This window comes from Bufo bufo, chromosome 3 (assembly GCF_905171765.1).
Source record: "Bufo bufo chromosome 3, aBufBuf1.1, whole genome shotgun sequence".
NCBI lineage: Eukaryota > Metazoa > Chordata > Amphibia > Anura > Bufonidae > Bufo > Bufo bufo.
This window is the reverse complement of record NC_053391.1, coordinates 315,869,280-315,883,541: the sequence shown is the minus strand read 5'-3', so window position 1 is coordinate 315,883,541 and position 14,262 is coordinate 315,869,280. Positions and strand designations below refer to the sequence as shown.

The following is a 14,262-nucleotide window of genomic DNA, read 5'->3' as shown; positions in this document are numbered from 1 at the left end:
TTGATGCGCTATTAGATGAACTTAAACAGTTCTTTTTGTTGAATGACATGCCGGATACTGATCCTATGAACCTGTGGTTGACCCACAAGGCCTTCATGCGGGGCAGGCTCATTAAGGTGGCATCGCGACTTAAAAAGGACAGGTCTTCAGCTCAAGTTACCCTGGAGTCTAGATTGGCTAAATTAGTGAGAGCTCATCAGCAAACCCCATCCCTTTACCTAATGAAGGAAATAAAGGACACTAAGTCACAACTGAACACCCTACTTTCCAACAATACAGAAAAAGCACTCCGCTGGACCTCCTCCTATTATTATAAATATGCCAACAAGCCAGATAAGATGTTAGCTCGCCAACTTAAAGCCAAGCAGAAAATAAATCTAGTCTACCAAATCCGTACACAGACTGGTAGAACTACTACTCACCCGGACATCATTTATGACACCTTCCAATCCTTCTATAAGCAGCTATACTCAGAACACAATGATAACCCCAGCAACAGGACTGATGACTTTCTTTCACTCATCCCTCTCCCTAAGGTCTCTCCTGCTGCACTAGTAGAACTTAATAACCCCATCACAATGGAAGAAGTGACCTATTCAATCAAAACCCTGAAACTGGGAAAAGCCCCAGGCCCAGACGGCTATACAGCACTTTATTTTAAAAAATTTGCAGACCAATTAATCCCTTTCATTACTAAATACTGTAACCATTTGCTACAGGGCTCCACACCCCCGGCCGAGTTCCTAGCGGCCAAAATTACAGTAATTCCCAAACCACACAAAGATCCTCTTCTCCCTTACAACTATAGGCCTATCTCACTCCTGAATATAGATAACAAGCTGTTTACTTCTATTCTAGTTAATAGACTTCTCCCTGATCTGATTCACAAGGACCAGGTTGGTTTCATTCCTAGCAGGGAAGCTCCAGATAATATAAGGAAGGTCTTGGGCCTAGTCCATGAGGCGAATAGAACCGTGACCCCAGTTGCTCTGCTAGCTCTGGATATAGAGAAGGCCTTTGATACAGTTTCTTGGACCTATCTCTGGCAGACTCTTTCTCATTTTAACATTAAAGGCCCTTTCCTTTCCGCCATCCAAACTCTATACTCTTCGCCTCAGGCTAGCCTCAAATTACCCTCCTCGCGCCCGTCATCTATCCCAATTTTTAGGGGAACATGTCAGGGATGCCCCCTCTCCCCAGCCCTCTTCGCCTTAGCTATGGATTCACTAGCGATTAAGATTAGATCTCACCCGGACATAAAAGGGATCTCGGTTGGGGGTGTGGAATATAAACTGAGCCTTTTTGCTGACGATTTTTTGTTAACACTCACCAATCCTGTCATTTCACTTCCCTCCCTTTTATCCGTTCTCAAGTCTTTCTCTGCTGCATCCGGCCTACTAGTTAATCAGTCCAAATCTGAACTTCTGTTGAGCAATGTCCCCCCTCAGGATTCCGAGATCGTCCAAAGTGGATTCCCATTTCAACATAACCTACATTTCCTCCCATATTTAGGTATATCGCTGACCAAAACGCTTGACACCCTATATAAATACAACTATCTCCCCATGTTTACTCGGATACGGAAGGACCTGCAGTCATGGGAGTCCCTTCCAGTGTCCTGGGTGGGTAAGATACATATAGTGCGAATGGTAGTCCTCCCTCGACTTCTATACCTGTTCCGTGCCCTCCCTGTCCCAGTCCCGGCGTCTGATCTAAGGGCTCTTCAGGCGGACATCCTTAAGTTTATTTGGGCCCATAAACGTGCTCGTATTTCAAAATTGGTAATGTGCCGTCACAAGGCCCATGGAGATCCATCAGATTCAAACGTGCTCTCCAATCCAAACCATCCCCCTTGGAATGCCTTTGGGGCAATCCTGCCTTTCCTCCTGGGCTTCAATCTAGGGCCTTCTCATGGTGGGTTGAAAAAAAATTGTGCTCCCTCCGGGATTTCCTCGTGCGGGGTAAATTACTGACTATGCCAGCCTTTCTTGAGAAATTCACCCCCCCAGCTTGTGAGCAATTCAACGTCCGGAGAGTATTCTCCTTCCTTCACTCCCTGAAGACTAGTCTCCACAAAATTGAGTATGCACCTTTTAAAAGACTAATGTCCTTCTCTCTATATAAACAGGGTCTACTATCCCGGATATATTCTATCCTCACTGCGCCTCCAGAGGACACTAAACTCTGCTATATGTTGGAGTGGGAGGCGGATCTGTCTGAAGAATCAAGCGTATCTAGATGGCATCAGCGCTCCCAGACATTAACCAAAGGGTCATGGCAAACTACTTTGGCAGAGACTTCTATTAAAATACTCCACCGGACATATTTAGTGCCGGCCAAATTACATCACTTTTATACAGAGGTCCCCTCAACTTGCTTTCGGGGGTGTGATGAGGAGGGCACGATGCTCCATACCTGGTGGACTTGTCCTATAGCTTCCAGGTTGTGGGGTCGCATCTGTGACTTGCTTTCATCTTTGCTGAAGTGCGTCCTCCTCCCCACACCCTCGGTCTTGCTACTTGGCGACAAACCGCTGAAATTAACAAATGCCAAATTCAAATTGGCCCAGTTTATCCTGCTTGCAGCTAGGATCCACATTGCCTCTCAGTGGCGATCCTTGTCATTGAGCTATCAAGCAGTGATTGATAGAGTCAACAAAATTTACCAATCTGAAAGGCTGTCGGCTATTCGCTCAGATACATTTGCCTTGTTTGAAAGAGTCTGGGAGCCCTGGTCGTCCTCTTCCCACTCTATTGATCTTTCCATCTATCGTGGGCTCTGATGGTCATCCTGGATGTGTTGTGCACCGAGGGGTGGTTGTGAGGTTAAGCCCTCTTTTTCCTGGTCGCCTCCTGACACCAGTCCTATGTACCCTGTAGCGGTATGTCTATTACCCCTGATTTCCTGATGCTTTTATTTTTTATTTATGACTTATTTTATGTATGTCTTTCTGTTCCTTATTTTACTTGTTTGGAATGTCCAAATAATTGGACTCCATGTCCTTTGTTTTAAGTGCATTATTCTGTACACCTTATTGCTGTGAAAACCTAATAAATACCATTGAAACATAAATACTGGGGGCACCATTACTAATAAGTACATTCTGGGAGAAGATTAGATACACAGTTCAGCAGACAGTATCACATATGATAGGATTAGATAAAGCAGCTCAGCAAACAGTATCTCACATGATGGCATTGGATACACAGCGCACCTGCCTTGCAATTTTTGGAAGTCTAATACCAGTTAATGGAGCGGACACTGTGTATGTGCAGGGTGCTCTCCGTTAACTTCAGGACCTGTCGCACAGGTGGTACCTACACCTATCTGACATTTATGGCCTATTCTAGCAGTATGCCACTAATGTCCAAGATGGGAATATCCCTTTAATGCATTTCCTATCAGGAGTACATTGGTTACCCATCCTTCAGGTGTTCTGCCCTGTGACTAATCAGTACATACATAAAATACCGATAGAAAACGGGCACAGGAAAAATGGCACAATTTAATGTTTAAGAAAAAAAACACAAGAATCTTGTTTTTTAAAGAAACACACAGAGAAAACTTTCTTTATTAAAAAATGGTCTTGGATTTCTGTGGCTTCGGCCCTTTAAGGGAGATGGAGGCTCCTTCTTCACATTCTCCTGGGATTCTTCCATTGGAGGAGGTTCAGTGTCACACCTGAGGCTGATTTTCGGGGGCCGCAGAGGGTCACACAAAGCTCTCACATTGTATACAACAAATAGAAAATAAAGATCAGCAAAAACAAGTCTCGATTACATGAAGAAAAAGCCGGACAAACTTACCCGATCTGGTCCTGTGCTGCTCGTCAGAGGCCCCTAAAGGAGAGAGCCAGCCCTGCAGACTGAGGCTGGGGTCAGTGTGTCACCTCAATATATACCCACCGCCCTTTATGACATCATATGTAAATGAGCCATAGCCCCCATTTTGATGTCACAAGAAAGAGAGTCATCTGCCAGGATTCTAATCATGACATCACAAACAGTGTCTCAACATGACAGCGGCCATTTTGAATGTAATAATGTACAGACTATAGATAATGGGTTAGCACTTTTTCCTTGCAGCCCCCCAGAGCAGGGGGTATCTGCAAATGGTTTGTTCTTTAATCTAATTTTATGGTATGTACAGTATTGTTTTTCTATATTTAAAACCCAGCTTAGCCATGTATGGATGGCCCAGCCAAGGTTTATTAATCCTGGCTTAGTCCTTTGCAGGAGATTGGGTGGTAACCAGGATCTGCCCCCAGCTCAGTTTGGCGGGTGATTAGTGAGAGTTCAGCAAGGAAGAAATTTTTGCTTAATGCTCCCTCCTCTTAGGCCCAAGAAACACACTAGACTAACAGATCTCTGCAAGATCCACGGAAAAAGAGAAAAGGAGAGTAAAGAAGATCTTAGAATCTGCATAGCCAAGCATTGGAGTCAGCAAGGTAATCTGTAACTACAGCCATTCAGACTTTGCTACATTGAGGGACACTGTTAAGACACCCTTCGCACCTGGACACACCCTGGCCAGATGCTCCATCAAACCCCTGTATCCTGCAATGGACATTATAGCTATTACAGCCAAGGTACTGTTGCCAGCCATAGATTTTGTTGAGACTTTAGCAACAAAGTGTACAAAGAGGGCCATAACTCATATCCTTGTCTAAATGCATACACTGCTAACTGGGAGAGAATTGCACTGTGTACAGTTGGAACTATGTTTTGCTATAGTTAGATGTACTACAATTCCTATTTTGCTGTACAGTAAAGAGAGATGTTTATTTTTCTACCAATGGCCTATTTTTCTGACTCCTACATCATTTGCTGGCCATTGCACTTTACATGCCCTGCCTAACACCTAACATCACGGGCATAAGTTCGCTAGATAATTATACCGTGTCTTGTAGAGCCCATAATATTTATAATGGCCCCTATAGTTCCACCAGTGTAAATACTGGAAGCACTACAAGAGACAGTATATTTATTGGGGCACTTAGGGGGCCTTATAAACATTCGGGACACTACAAAAGCCAGTATAAATATTGGGGGGCACTACAGGGGACATTATAAATGTTGGGGGCACTACAGGGAGCATTATAAATACTGGGGGCACCATTACTAATAAGTACATTCTGGGAGAAGATTAGATACACAGTTCAGCAGACAGTATCACATATGATAGGATTAGATAAAGCAGTTCAGCAAACAGTATCTCACATGATGGCATTGGATACACAGCGCACCTGCCTTGCAATTTTTGGAAGTCTAATACCAGTTAATGGAGCGGACACTGTGTATGTGCAGGGTGCTTTCCATTAACTTCAGGACCTGTCGCACAGGTGGTACCTACACCTATCTGACATTTATGGCATATTCTAGCAGTATGCCACTAATGTCCAAGATAGGAATATCCCTTTAATGCATTTCCCATCAGGAGTACATTGGTTACCCATCCTTCAGGGGTTCTGCCCTGTGACTAATCAGTACATACATAAAAGACCGATATAAAACGGGCACAGGAGAAATGGCACAATTTAATATTTAAGAAAAAAAAAAACAAGAATCTTGATTTTAAAGAAACACACAGAGAAAATGTAACGGTCGCGTACACACACACACACAGGGGGGAGGGAAGTGACCACTGCGCTCCACCCTTACCCCTGGCCCTGCCTACTGTCCTCACGAGTTCTAATGACAGGGGACAACTGGACGGCAATCCCTAACTTGGAATAAGTGCAGGGATGACAGACAAACAACAGGACTTGAACGGACCGAGTCAATACCAGGTAAGCTGCAAAGTACAAATTGAGCAAGCAGAGAATTGTCAGGAGAAGCCGGGGTTATAAATACCAGGAGAGCAGAGAAGTACAAGAGGAGTCCTAAGAGAGTAGTCAGGTGGGAGCCGAGGTCACAATACCAGGACGGATGCGCAGTACAGGAGGAGCAGGCAAAAGGATGGTCAGGGAATAGGATCAGGTAAGTATTCAGCAGTCCAACCAATAGCCAGGAACCTAGAAATTAACAGGCAACCTGTAGCCAGCAGGCTGCCTGTATTTATAGTTGGGAGTGAGGGTCATGTGACGTGGCCAGCGTCACATGACCGACAGACCAACCAGTCGAGCACCGAGGGATCAGCTCGGCGCTCAAGGCAGACTAGGAGCAGGGAGCCACCCAGCTAGTAAAGCCGCCCTGGGAATGAGGTCAAACAGAACCTCATTCCAAAAGCTAAGCAACAGGTCTGCGGGCAATGGGGGACCGAGTGCACCTTCGGAACCCTGTGACAGTCCCCCCCCTTTTACGAGGGGCCACCGGACCCAAGACTTCAGGCCGATGGCTTTTCAGGGTGTTCTAAATTAAATTTACGAACAAGTCTAGGAGCATGAACCTCCCTGGCAGGTACCCAAGATCTCTCTTCAGGTCCATACCCCTTCCACTGAATCAGGTACTGCAAGGAATTACGCACCTTCCTGACATCCACTATTTTAGACACCACATACTCGACAGCATCATTAACAAGAACCGGCGGAGGCAAGGCTTTTGATGCTACTACCGGTTCAAAATATTTTTTAAGCAGAGATTTATGGAACACATTATGAATGTGGAATGACTCAGGCAGCTCCAACCTAAAAGATACCGGGTTAATCAATTCCGTGATCTTATATGGTCCAATAAAACGAGGAGCAAATTTTTTAGAAGTTACCTTGAGAGATAGATTCTTGGAGGACAACCATACTTTATCCCCAACCTGAAAGTTTACCCCCCTTGAACGTCTCCTATCGGCCTTGAGTTTTTGAGAACATTGAGCCTTTTCTAGGTTCAATTGAACCCGGGCCCAAACTGTGCACAGTTCGGAGGAGAGTTTATCCGCTTCAGGGTTAGAGGAGGAGACGGACGACCCAGAATGAAAACGGGGATGAAAACCATGGTTACAAAAGAAAGGGGAGACCCCAGCAGAAGAATTAACACGGTTATTCAAAGCAAATTCAGCCAACGGAAGGAATTTGACCCATAATTGCTGGTCATCAGCAACATACAACCTCAAGAATTGTTCCACAGACTGATTAAGGCGTTCAGTCTGCCCATTACTCTCAGGATGGTAGGCGGAAGAAAAAGACAATGAAATTTTACATCTTTGACAGAAGGCCCTCCAGAATTTGGACACAAACTGCACACCCCTGTCAGAAACAATATTTTCCGGGATGCCATGTAAACGAACAATCTCTCTCACAAAAATAGACGCCAGGGTTTTAGCATTCGGAAGTTTAGACAGGGGAATGAAATGAACCATCTTGCTAAACCTATCGACCACTACCCAAACCACAGTCTTACCCTCCGCCAGCGGTAGGTCAGTTATAAAGTCCATCGAGATATGGGACCAGGGTCTACTGGTAATGGGTAGGGGTCGTAGGTTACCAGCAGGGCGAGTCCTAGGTGTCTTGGACCTGGCACAAACCTCACAGGCTGACACGTAGGACTTGACATCCCTAGTTAGAGTGGGCCACCAATAAGATCTAGAAACCAGATCCTTAGTGCCCTCAACACCCGGATGTCCACAAAAGGCAGAATCGTGACACTCACCCAACAGCTGGAGACGAAATTGTACGGGAACAAACAATTTATCTGTTGGGGTGGATACCGGTGCCAGATGTTGTTCAGACCTAATGCGAGCCGAGATATCCTGGGTAAGAGCTGCTAAGAAGATTTTTGCTGGTAGGATGGATTCAGGTGGTACCTCAGTAGGTTGAAAAGCCTGGAAGCTCTGAGATAATGCGTCCGCCTTCACATTTTTACTTCACGGCCTGAGCGTGATGGAAAAATCAAAATGAGTAAAAAACAGAGCCCATCTGGCTTGACGGGGATTCAACCTCTTAGCAGACTCAAGAAACATAAGGTTTTTATGGTCAGTGACAACAGTTACACAATGCCTTGCCCCCTCCAGGAAATGCCTCCACTCCTCAATTGCCCATTTAATGGCCAGCAGCTCCCTATTCCCTATGTCGTAGTTTCTCTCCGTGGGAGAGAATTTCGTGGAGAAGAAGGCACATGGTCTCAGATTAGTGAGGCTAGCAGGACCTTGTAAAAAAGGACTGCTCCTACGCCGTCCTCGGACGCATCCACCTCCACAATAAAAGGTTTCTCCTGATCAGGCTGGATCAGAATGGGAGCGCTACTGAATGCCTTTTTTAATTTTTCAAATGAAGAAATGGCCTCAGTAGACCAAATCTCCAAATCCGCCCCTTTCTTAGTAAGGTCGGTCAACGGTTTAGCAATTACGGAAAAATTCATAATAAATTTACGATAGTAATTGGCGAAACCTAAGAACCGTTGTAAGGCCTTTAAGGATGAAGGTCTTACCCATTCCTTAATTGCTAGTACCTTATCAGGATCCATCTTGAAGGCGTGAGGAGTCAGAACATGCCCTAGAAACAGAATCTCCTGTACACCAAAGACACATTTCTCTTGTTTAGCGGATAGCTGATTCTCCCTCAACACCTCTAATACTTGTTTAACATGAGACACATGGGATTCGAAGTCAGGAGAGAATATCAAAATGTCGTTAAGATAGACAATAACAAATTTACCTAAGTACTCCCTAAGAATGTCATTCATGAAGTTTTGGAACACAGCTGGGGCATTGCTGAGTCCAAAAGGCATCACTTGATATTCAAAGTGTCCTACCGGAGTATTGAACGCCGTCTTCCATTCGTCTCCCTCCTTGATTCGGATTAGATTGTATGCCCCTTTCAGGTCAATTTTGGACAACCAGGTTGCCCCAAGAACCTGGTTAAATAAATCCGGAATCAATGGGAGGGAGTATCTATTCTGGACAGTGATTTTATTTAATCTCCGGTAATCGATACATGGCCTAAGACCACCATCTTTTTTCTTAACAATGAAAAACCCCGCCCCCATAGGAGAGACAGAAGGTCTAATATGCCCTTTACCAAGGCTCTCCTTAATATAATCTTCCATGGCCTTGCGTTCGGGGATAGAAAGATTATAAATTCGTCCTTTAGGAAACTTGACCCCCTCTACTAGCTCTATGGTACAATCATAAGGTCTATGGGGGGGTAGAACCTCCGGGGTTGGTGATGAAAATACATCAGAATATTCTCTAACAGCAGAGGGTAAAGTATCAGACTTTACTGAGACCCCAGCCTGTACCACGGACAAGCACGAGTTACACTTAGGTTCCCATCTCACCAACTCCCCATTGGACCAATCTATAGTGGGGTTATGTAGTCGGAGCCAAGGCAACCCTAGTACCACCTCAGCAGGTAGGTTCTCCAGGACTAGAAGCGAACATCTCTCTGAGTGGCACACACCCACGGTTAGAGAAATCTCTGAGGTACATAAGCTCACCGTACCACCAATAAGAGGAGTAGCATCAATAGCCATGACATGGATAGGTGTCACGGCTGAGGATGGGGGAAATCCTCAGCCGTGTGGAGCCCGGTGATGTTACGGCTGCTTGGCCATGAAGACAGGATTAGGGAGCAGGTCACCTCCTAAACGCATCCCTAACCTGACCCTGGCTCCTAGCTACATGAGCCAACCTTGATGGTAGGAGGGCCCATGCTCCGGAACCTAAAAGTCCCTGCTAGCCCTCAAGATGACCCTCACCTAGGAGCTGAGTAAGACAAGCCCACTCCTCCTAGATACGGAGGAGCAGGAGTCTCAACGGCCAAGCTGCAAGGAAAAGGGGAGACATAAACAGCTCTATGGATATGGCAGGTGAACAAAGAGTTCCACCTACCTGCCACAGCCTTGCTGACTGGATCCCTGTGTTAGCAGGGTGCAGATCACAAACGCATCCCCACACAGGGACCCAGATCCATAGCTGCACAAAATCACATATAAAACATCACACGGACATCACACATAACTAGAAATAACTTAAAGCGACATTATGGTTATGACCACAGGGGTGGCTCTTACTGGCAGGTAATAAAGACATGAGGCTGCTCTCAGCTAAGCATGGCTGAAGCAACCTGCAGGCCTGCAAAAGCAGTGAGGCTTTATAGGCCAAGAAGCAACACCCCACAGTCGGACACACCCAGTGCACACACACACTAGGAAGGAGATTAACCCTTCCAACACCAGGGAAGGGAAAACACCACTAAAAGGAGACGTGCACACAATAACATAAAAAGGAAGTGCACACATACACACATAACTCAAAACCGCATGCACAACGTAGCGAGCTGCAATGGCACAGCTCAGCCTGCTACGCTGCCACATACACACTGTTGCCAGCGGCAACCACAGGTGAGGCAAATACCACAGCCCTCACCTGTGATTGAACACCAAAGAAAACCGCTGACAACCGCATGCGGTTCAGGAGTCACGGTCATAGCCATGGCCGTGACACTCCCACCCCTCAAAGCCCCCCCACCAAAAAAAAACACGTGAGGGACTCACACAAGGGGATGAGAGAAGGGGACGTCCACTCTCAGGACATGGTTCCCAGAAAGTCGCTGTCAGCTGCATCCTCTCCCAGCACACAACACAGCCAGTCCGACGAGGCCTGCAGCCCGCACCAGCGACACAGAAATGGAACCACTGAGAGTGGACGAGGGGACTCTCCACTCACGTCCCCACTCCAGTCGCTGCCAGCAGACACTCCTAACCAGCACGCAGCCGGACCACTTACGGAGTGCTGCCAGCAGACGACCAGAGATGGGAACATGGAGAGGGACGAGGGATCCCCAACACGGACACGGAAGGTAAGGTGGCGGGGAATAAGCCACCAACCGTGCCGTTAACGGAGAACCCCCAGGAACGCTCTCCCTCCGGAGAACGCGCATGCAGGCCACAAGGATATGGCACTGCATGCTGCACCCTCTTTCGAAGGTATGCATACCGCATACCAAACAAACACCACGTGTAGTAAGATCAGGGGGACGCCACACGAGGCAACGGTGAAGGGATGGCGGGGAAACGCCACTCACCGCGCCATCAGAGGCGAAACCCCCAGAACGCTCTCCCTCCGAAGAGCGCGCATGTACCCCTTCCGCAGACGGCGGTACATGCTTCACCCTCTTTCGAGGGCATGCATACTCCCACCCCTCAAAGCCCCTCCCAACAACAAAAGGGGAAAGTTGGTGAGGCATAAAAAACAGTGGGAGGGGGGGAGGGGAAAGACAAACAAAAGGGGACACCAACACGGACAACGGTGAGCGAGGAATGGCGGGGAATGCCACTCACCGCGCCGTAAATGGTGAGCCCCATAACGCTCTCCCTCCGGAGAACGCGCATACACCCCATCCGCAGATAGCGGTGCATGCTTTACCCTCTTTCGAGGGAGCGCCACGTAAGAAGCGACTGTGGTCATACTGTCACGGCTGAGGATGGGGGAAATCCTCAGCCGTGTGGAGCCCGGTGATGTTACGGCTGCTTGGCCATGAAGACAGGATTAGGGAGCAGGTCACCTCCTAAACGCATCCCTAACCTGACCCTGGCTCCTAGCTACATGAGCCAACCTTGATGGTAGGAGGGCCCATGCTCCGGAACCTAAAAGTCCCTGCTAGCCCTCAAGATGACCCTCACCTAGGAGCTGAGTAAGACAAGCCCACTCCTCCTAGATACGGAGGAGCAGGAGTCTCAACGGCCAAGCTGCAAGGAAAAGGGGAGACATAAACAGCTCTATGGATATGGCAGGTGAACAAAGAGTTCCACCTACCTGCCACAGCCTTGCTGACTGGATCCCTGTGTTAGCAGGGTGCAGATCACAAACGCATCCCCACACAGGGACCCAGATCCATAGCTGCACAAAATCACATATAAAACATCACACGGACATCACACATAACTAGAAATAACTTAAAGCGACATTATGGTTATGACCACAGGGGTGGCTCTTACTGGCAGGTAATAAAGACATGAGGCTGCTCTCAGCTAAGCATGGCTGAAGCAACCTGCAGGCCTGCAAAAGCAGTGAGGCTTTATAGGCCAAGAAGCAACACCCCACAGTCGGACACACCCAGTGCACACACACACTAGGAAGGAGATTAACCCTTCCAACACCAGGGAAGGGAAAACACCACTAAAAGGAGACGTGCACACAATAACATAAAAAGGAAGTGCACACATACACACATAACTCAAAACCGCATGCACAACGTAGCGAGCTGCAATGGCACAGCTCAGCCTGCTACGCTGCCACATACACACTGTTGCCAGCGGCAACCACAGGTGAGGCAAATACCACAGCCCTCACCTGTGATTGAACACCAAAGAAAACCGCTGACAACCGCATGCGGTTCAGGAGTCACGGTCATAGCCATGGCCGTGACAATAGGAGTTGGTAAAGCAAACATAGGAATACCCAATCTTACAGCATACTCAGAGTCAATAAAGCTAGCCGCTGAGCCAGAATCAATAAAGGCCTTACCCGGCCATTTATCTACTCCCAGAGAAATCGTAATGGGTACCGAAAGCTTACATTTAGAAAATTCAGGGTGTACCCGGTCTTTAGGTTGCCTTGTCTTAGGAGACTTGACAGAGAGGACCTTCTTAGGACACTGGTTGATCCAATGGTCAGGATCTCCACAGTAAAAGCATTCTCCACGTCTGCGGCGAAGATTCCCTCGGGTCATGCCAACCTACATGGGTTCCTCGGTGGAGACCTCAGCATTGTCTCTGGGATAGGCCTCTGGCTGGACCACCATCTGGGAAGAGAACTGTTGTTCCTGTCGCATCTCTCTAACCCGTCGGTCAAGTCGGACAACAAGGGTCATCATCTCCTCTAAGGTCTCTGGAAGTTGATAACTGACCAGAAGATCCTTTAATTTATCAGACAGACCTGACCTGAACTGACTCTTCAGGGCTGGTTCGTTCCATCCTGAGGGGACACACCACCTTCTGAATTGGGTGCAATAATCCTCCGCTGGTAAATTGCCCTGAACCAGTGCCTTTAGAGCCGTCTCGGCTACTAGAGCCCTGTCTGGTTCTTCATAGAGGGTACCCAAGGCCTGAAAGAACCCCTCCACAGAATATAAACAACTGGTGCCAGCAGGTAAAGAGAACGCCCAGTCCTGGGGATCACCCTGTAATCGGGAAATGATAATGCCCACGCGTTGACTCTCGGGGCCAGAGGACACGGGGCGCAAACGGAAGTAAAGTTTGCAACTCTCCTTAAAAGAGAGAAACTTCCTCCGGTCTCCAGAAAAGGGTTCTGGGAGCTTAATCTGGGGCTCAAAATGCGGACTGGAGGCCTGAGGAGTGGAAGAACCTTGCCCTAACTCAAAGGAACTGAGTTTTTCCCCTAACTCCTGCACCCTCTGCGTCAGATTAGAGACATGGTCAGTCAGGGTCACCAGAGGATTCATAATACAGTGGTTATTGGCCTGTTAATCTGTAACGGTCGCGTACACACACACACAGGGGGGAGGGAAGTGACCACTGTGCTCCACCCTTACCCCTGGCCCTGCCTACTTGCCTCGCGAGTCCTAATGACAGGGGACAACTGGACGGCAATCCCTAACTTGGAATAAGTGCAGGGATGACAGACAGACAAACAACAGGACGTGAACGGACCGAGTCAATACCAGGTAAACTGCAAAGTACAAATGGAGCAAGCAGAGAATTGTCAGGAGAAGCCGGGGTCATAAATACCAGGAGAGCAGAGAAGTACAAGAGGAGTCCTAAGAGAGTAGTCAGGTGGGAGCCAAGGTCACAATACCAGGACGGATGCGCAGTACAGGAGGATCAGGCAAAAGGATGGTCAAGTAACAGGATCAGGTAAGTAGTATATAAAGACTCCTGTACTCCACTTGAGTTTCAATGCAAAGCTTTTATTTTAGTGCGGTTCCAGTCAAAACGTTTTCGGCTGAGAAGCCTTCTTCAGTGCAACCGGATTACTGCCGCATCGAATCCGAAAAAAAGCTTGGATGAGAATAATTTCCTCTGTGGTTGGCAGGGATGCTGCTTTTTGTGTGGGCTCTGTGTCCCTATCTGGCGTGCGGTCCGGGAGGCTGAGGCCTGTATTCCGGAATGCCATGCCTCAGCCTCCCGGACCGCACGCCAGATAGGGACACAGAGCCCACACAAAAAGCAGCATCCCTGCCAACCACAGAGGAAATTATTCTCATCCAAGCTTTTTTTCGGATTCGATGTGGCAGTAATCCGGTTGCACTGAAGAAGGCTTCTCAGCCGAAAACGTTTTGACTGGAACCGCACTAAAATAAAAGCTTTGCATTGAAACTCAAGTGGAGTACAGGAGTCTTTATATACTACATTTATCCGGTTTGGGAACCAT

At 47.6% G+C, this 14,262-nt stretch overlaps 1 pseudogene; it reads right to left on the bottom strand.

Annotated features, from left to right (window-relative positions):
- Positions 1 to 14,262, bottom strand: part of LOC120993773 — a 55,440-nt pseudogene that overhangs the window by 3,997 nt on the left and 37,181 nt on the right.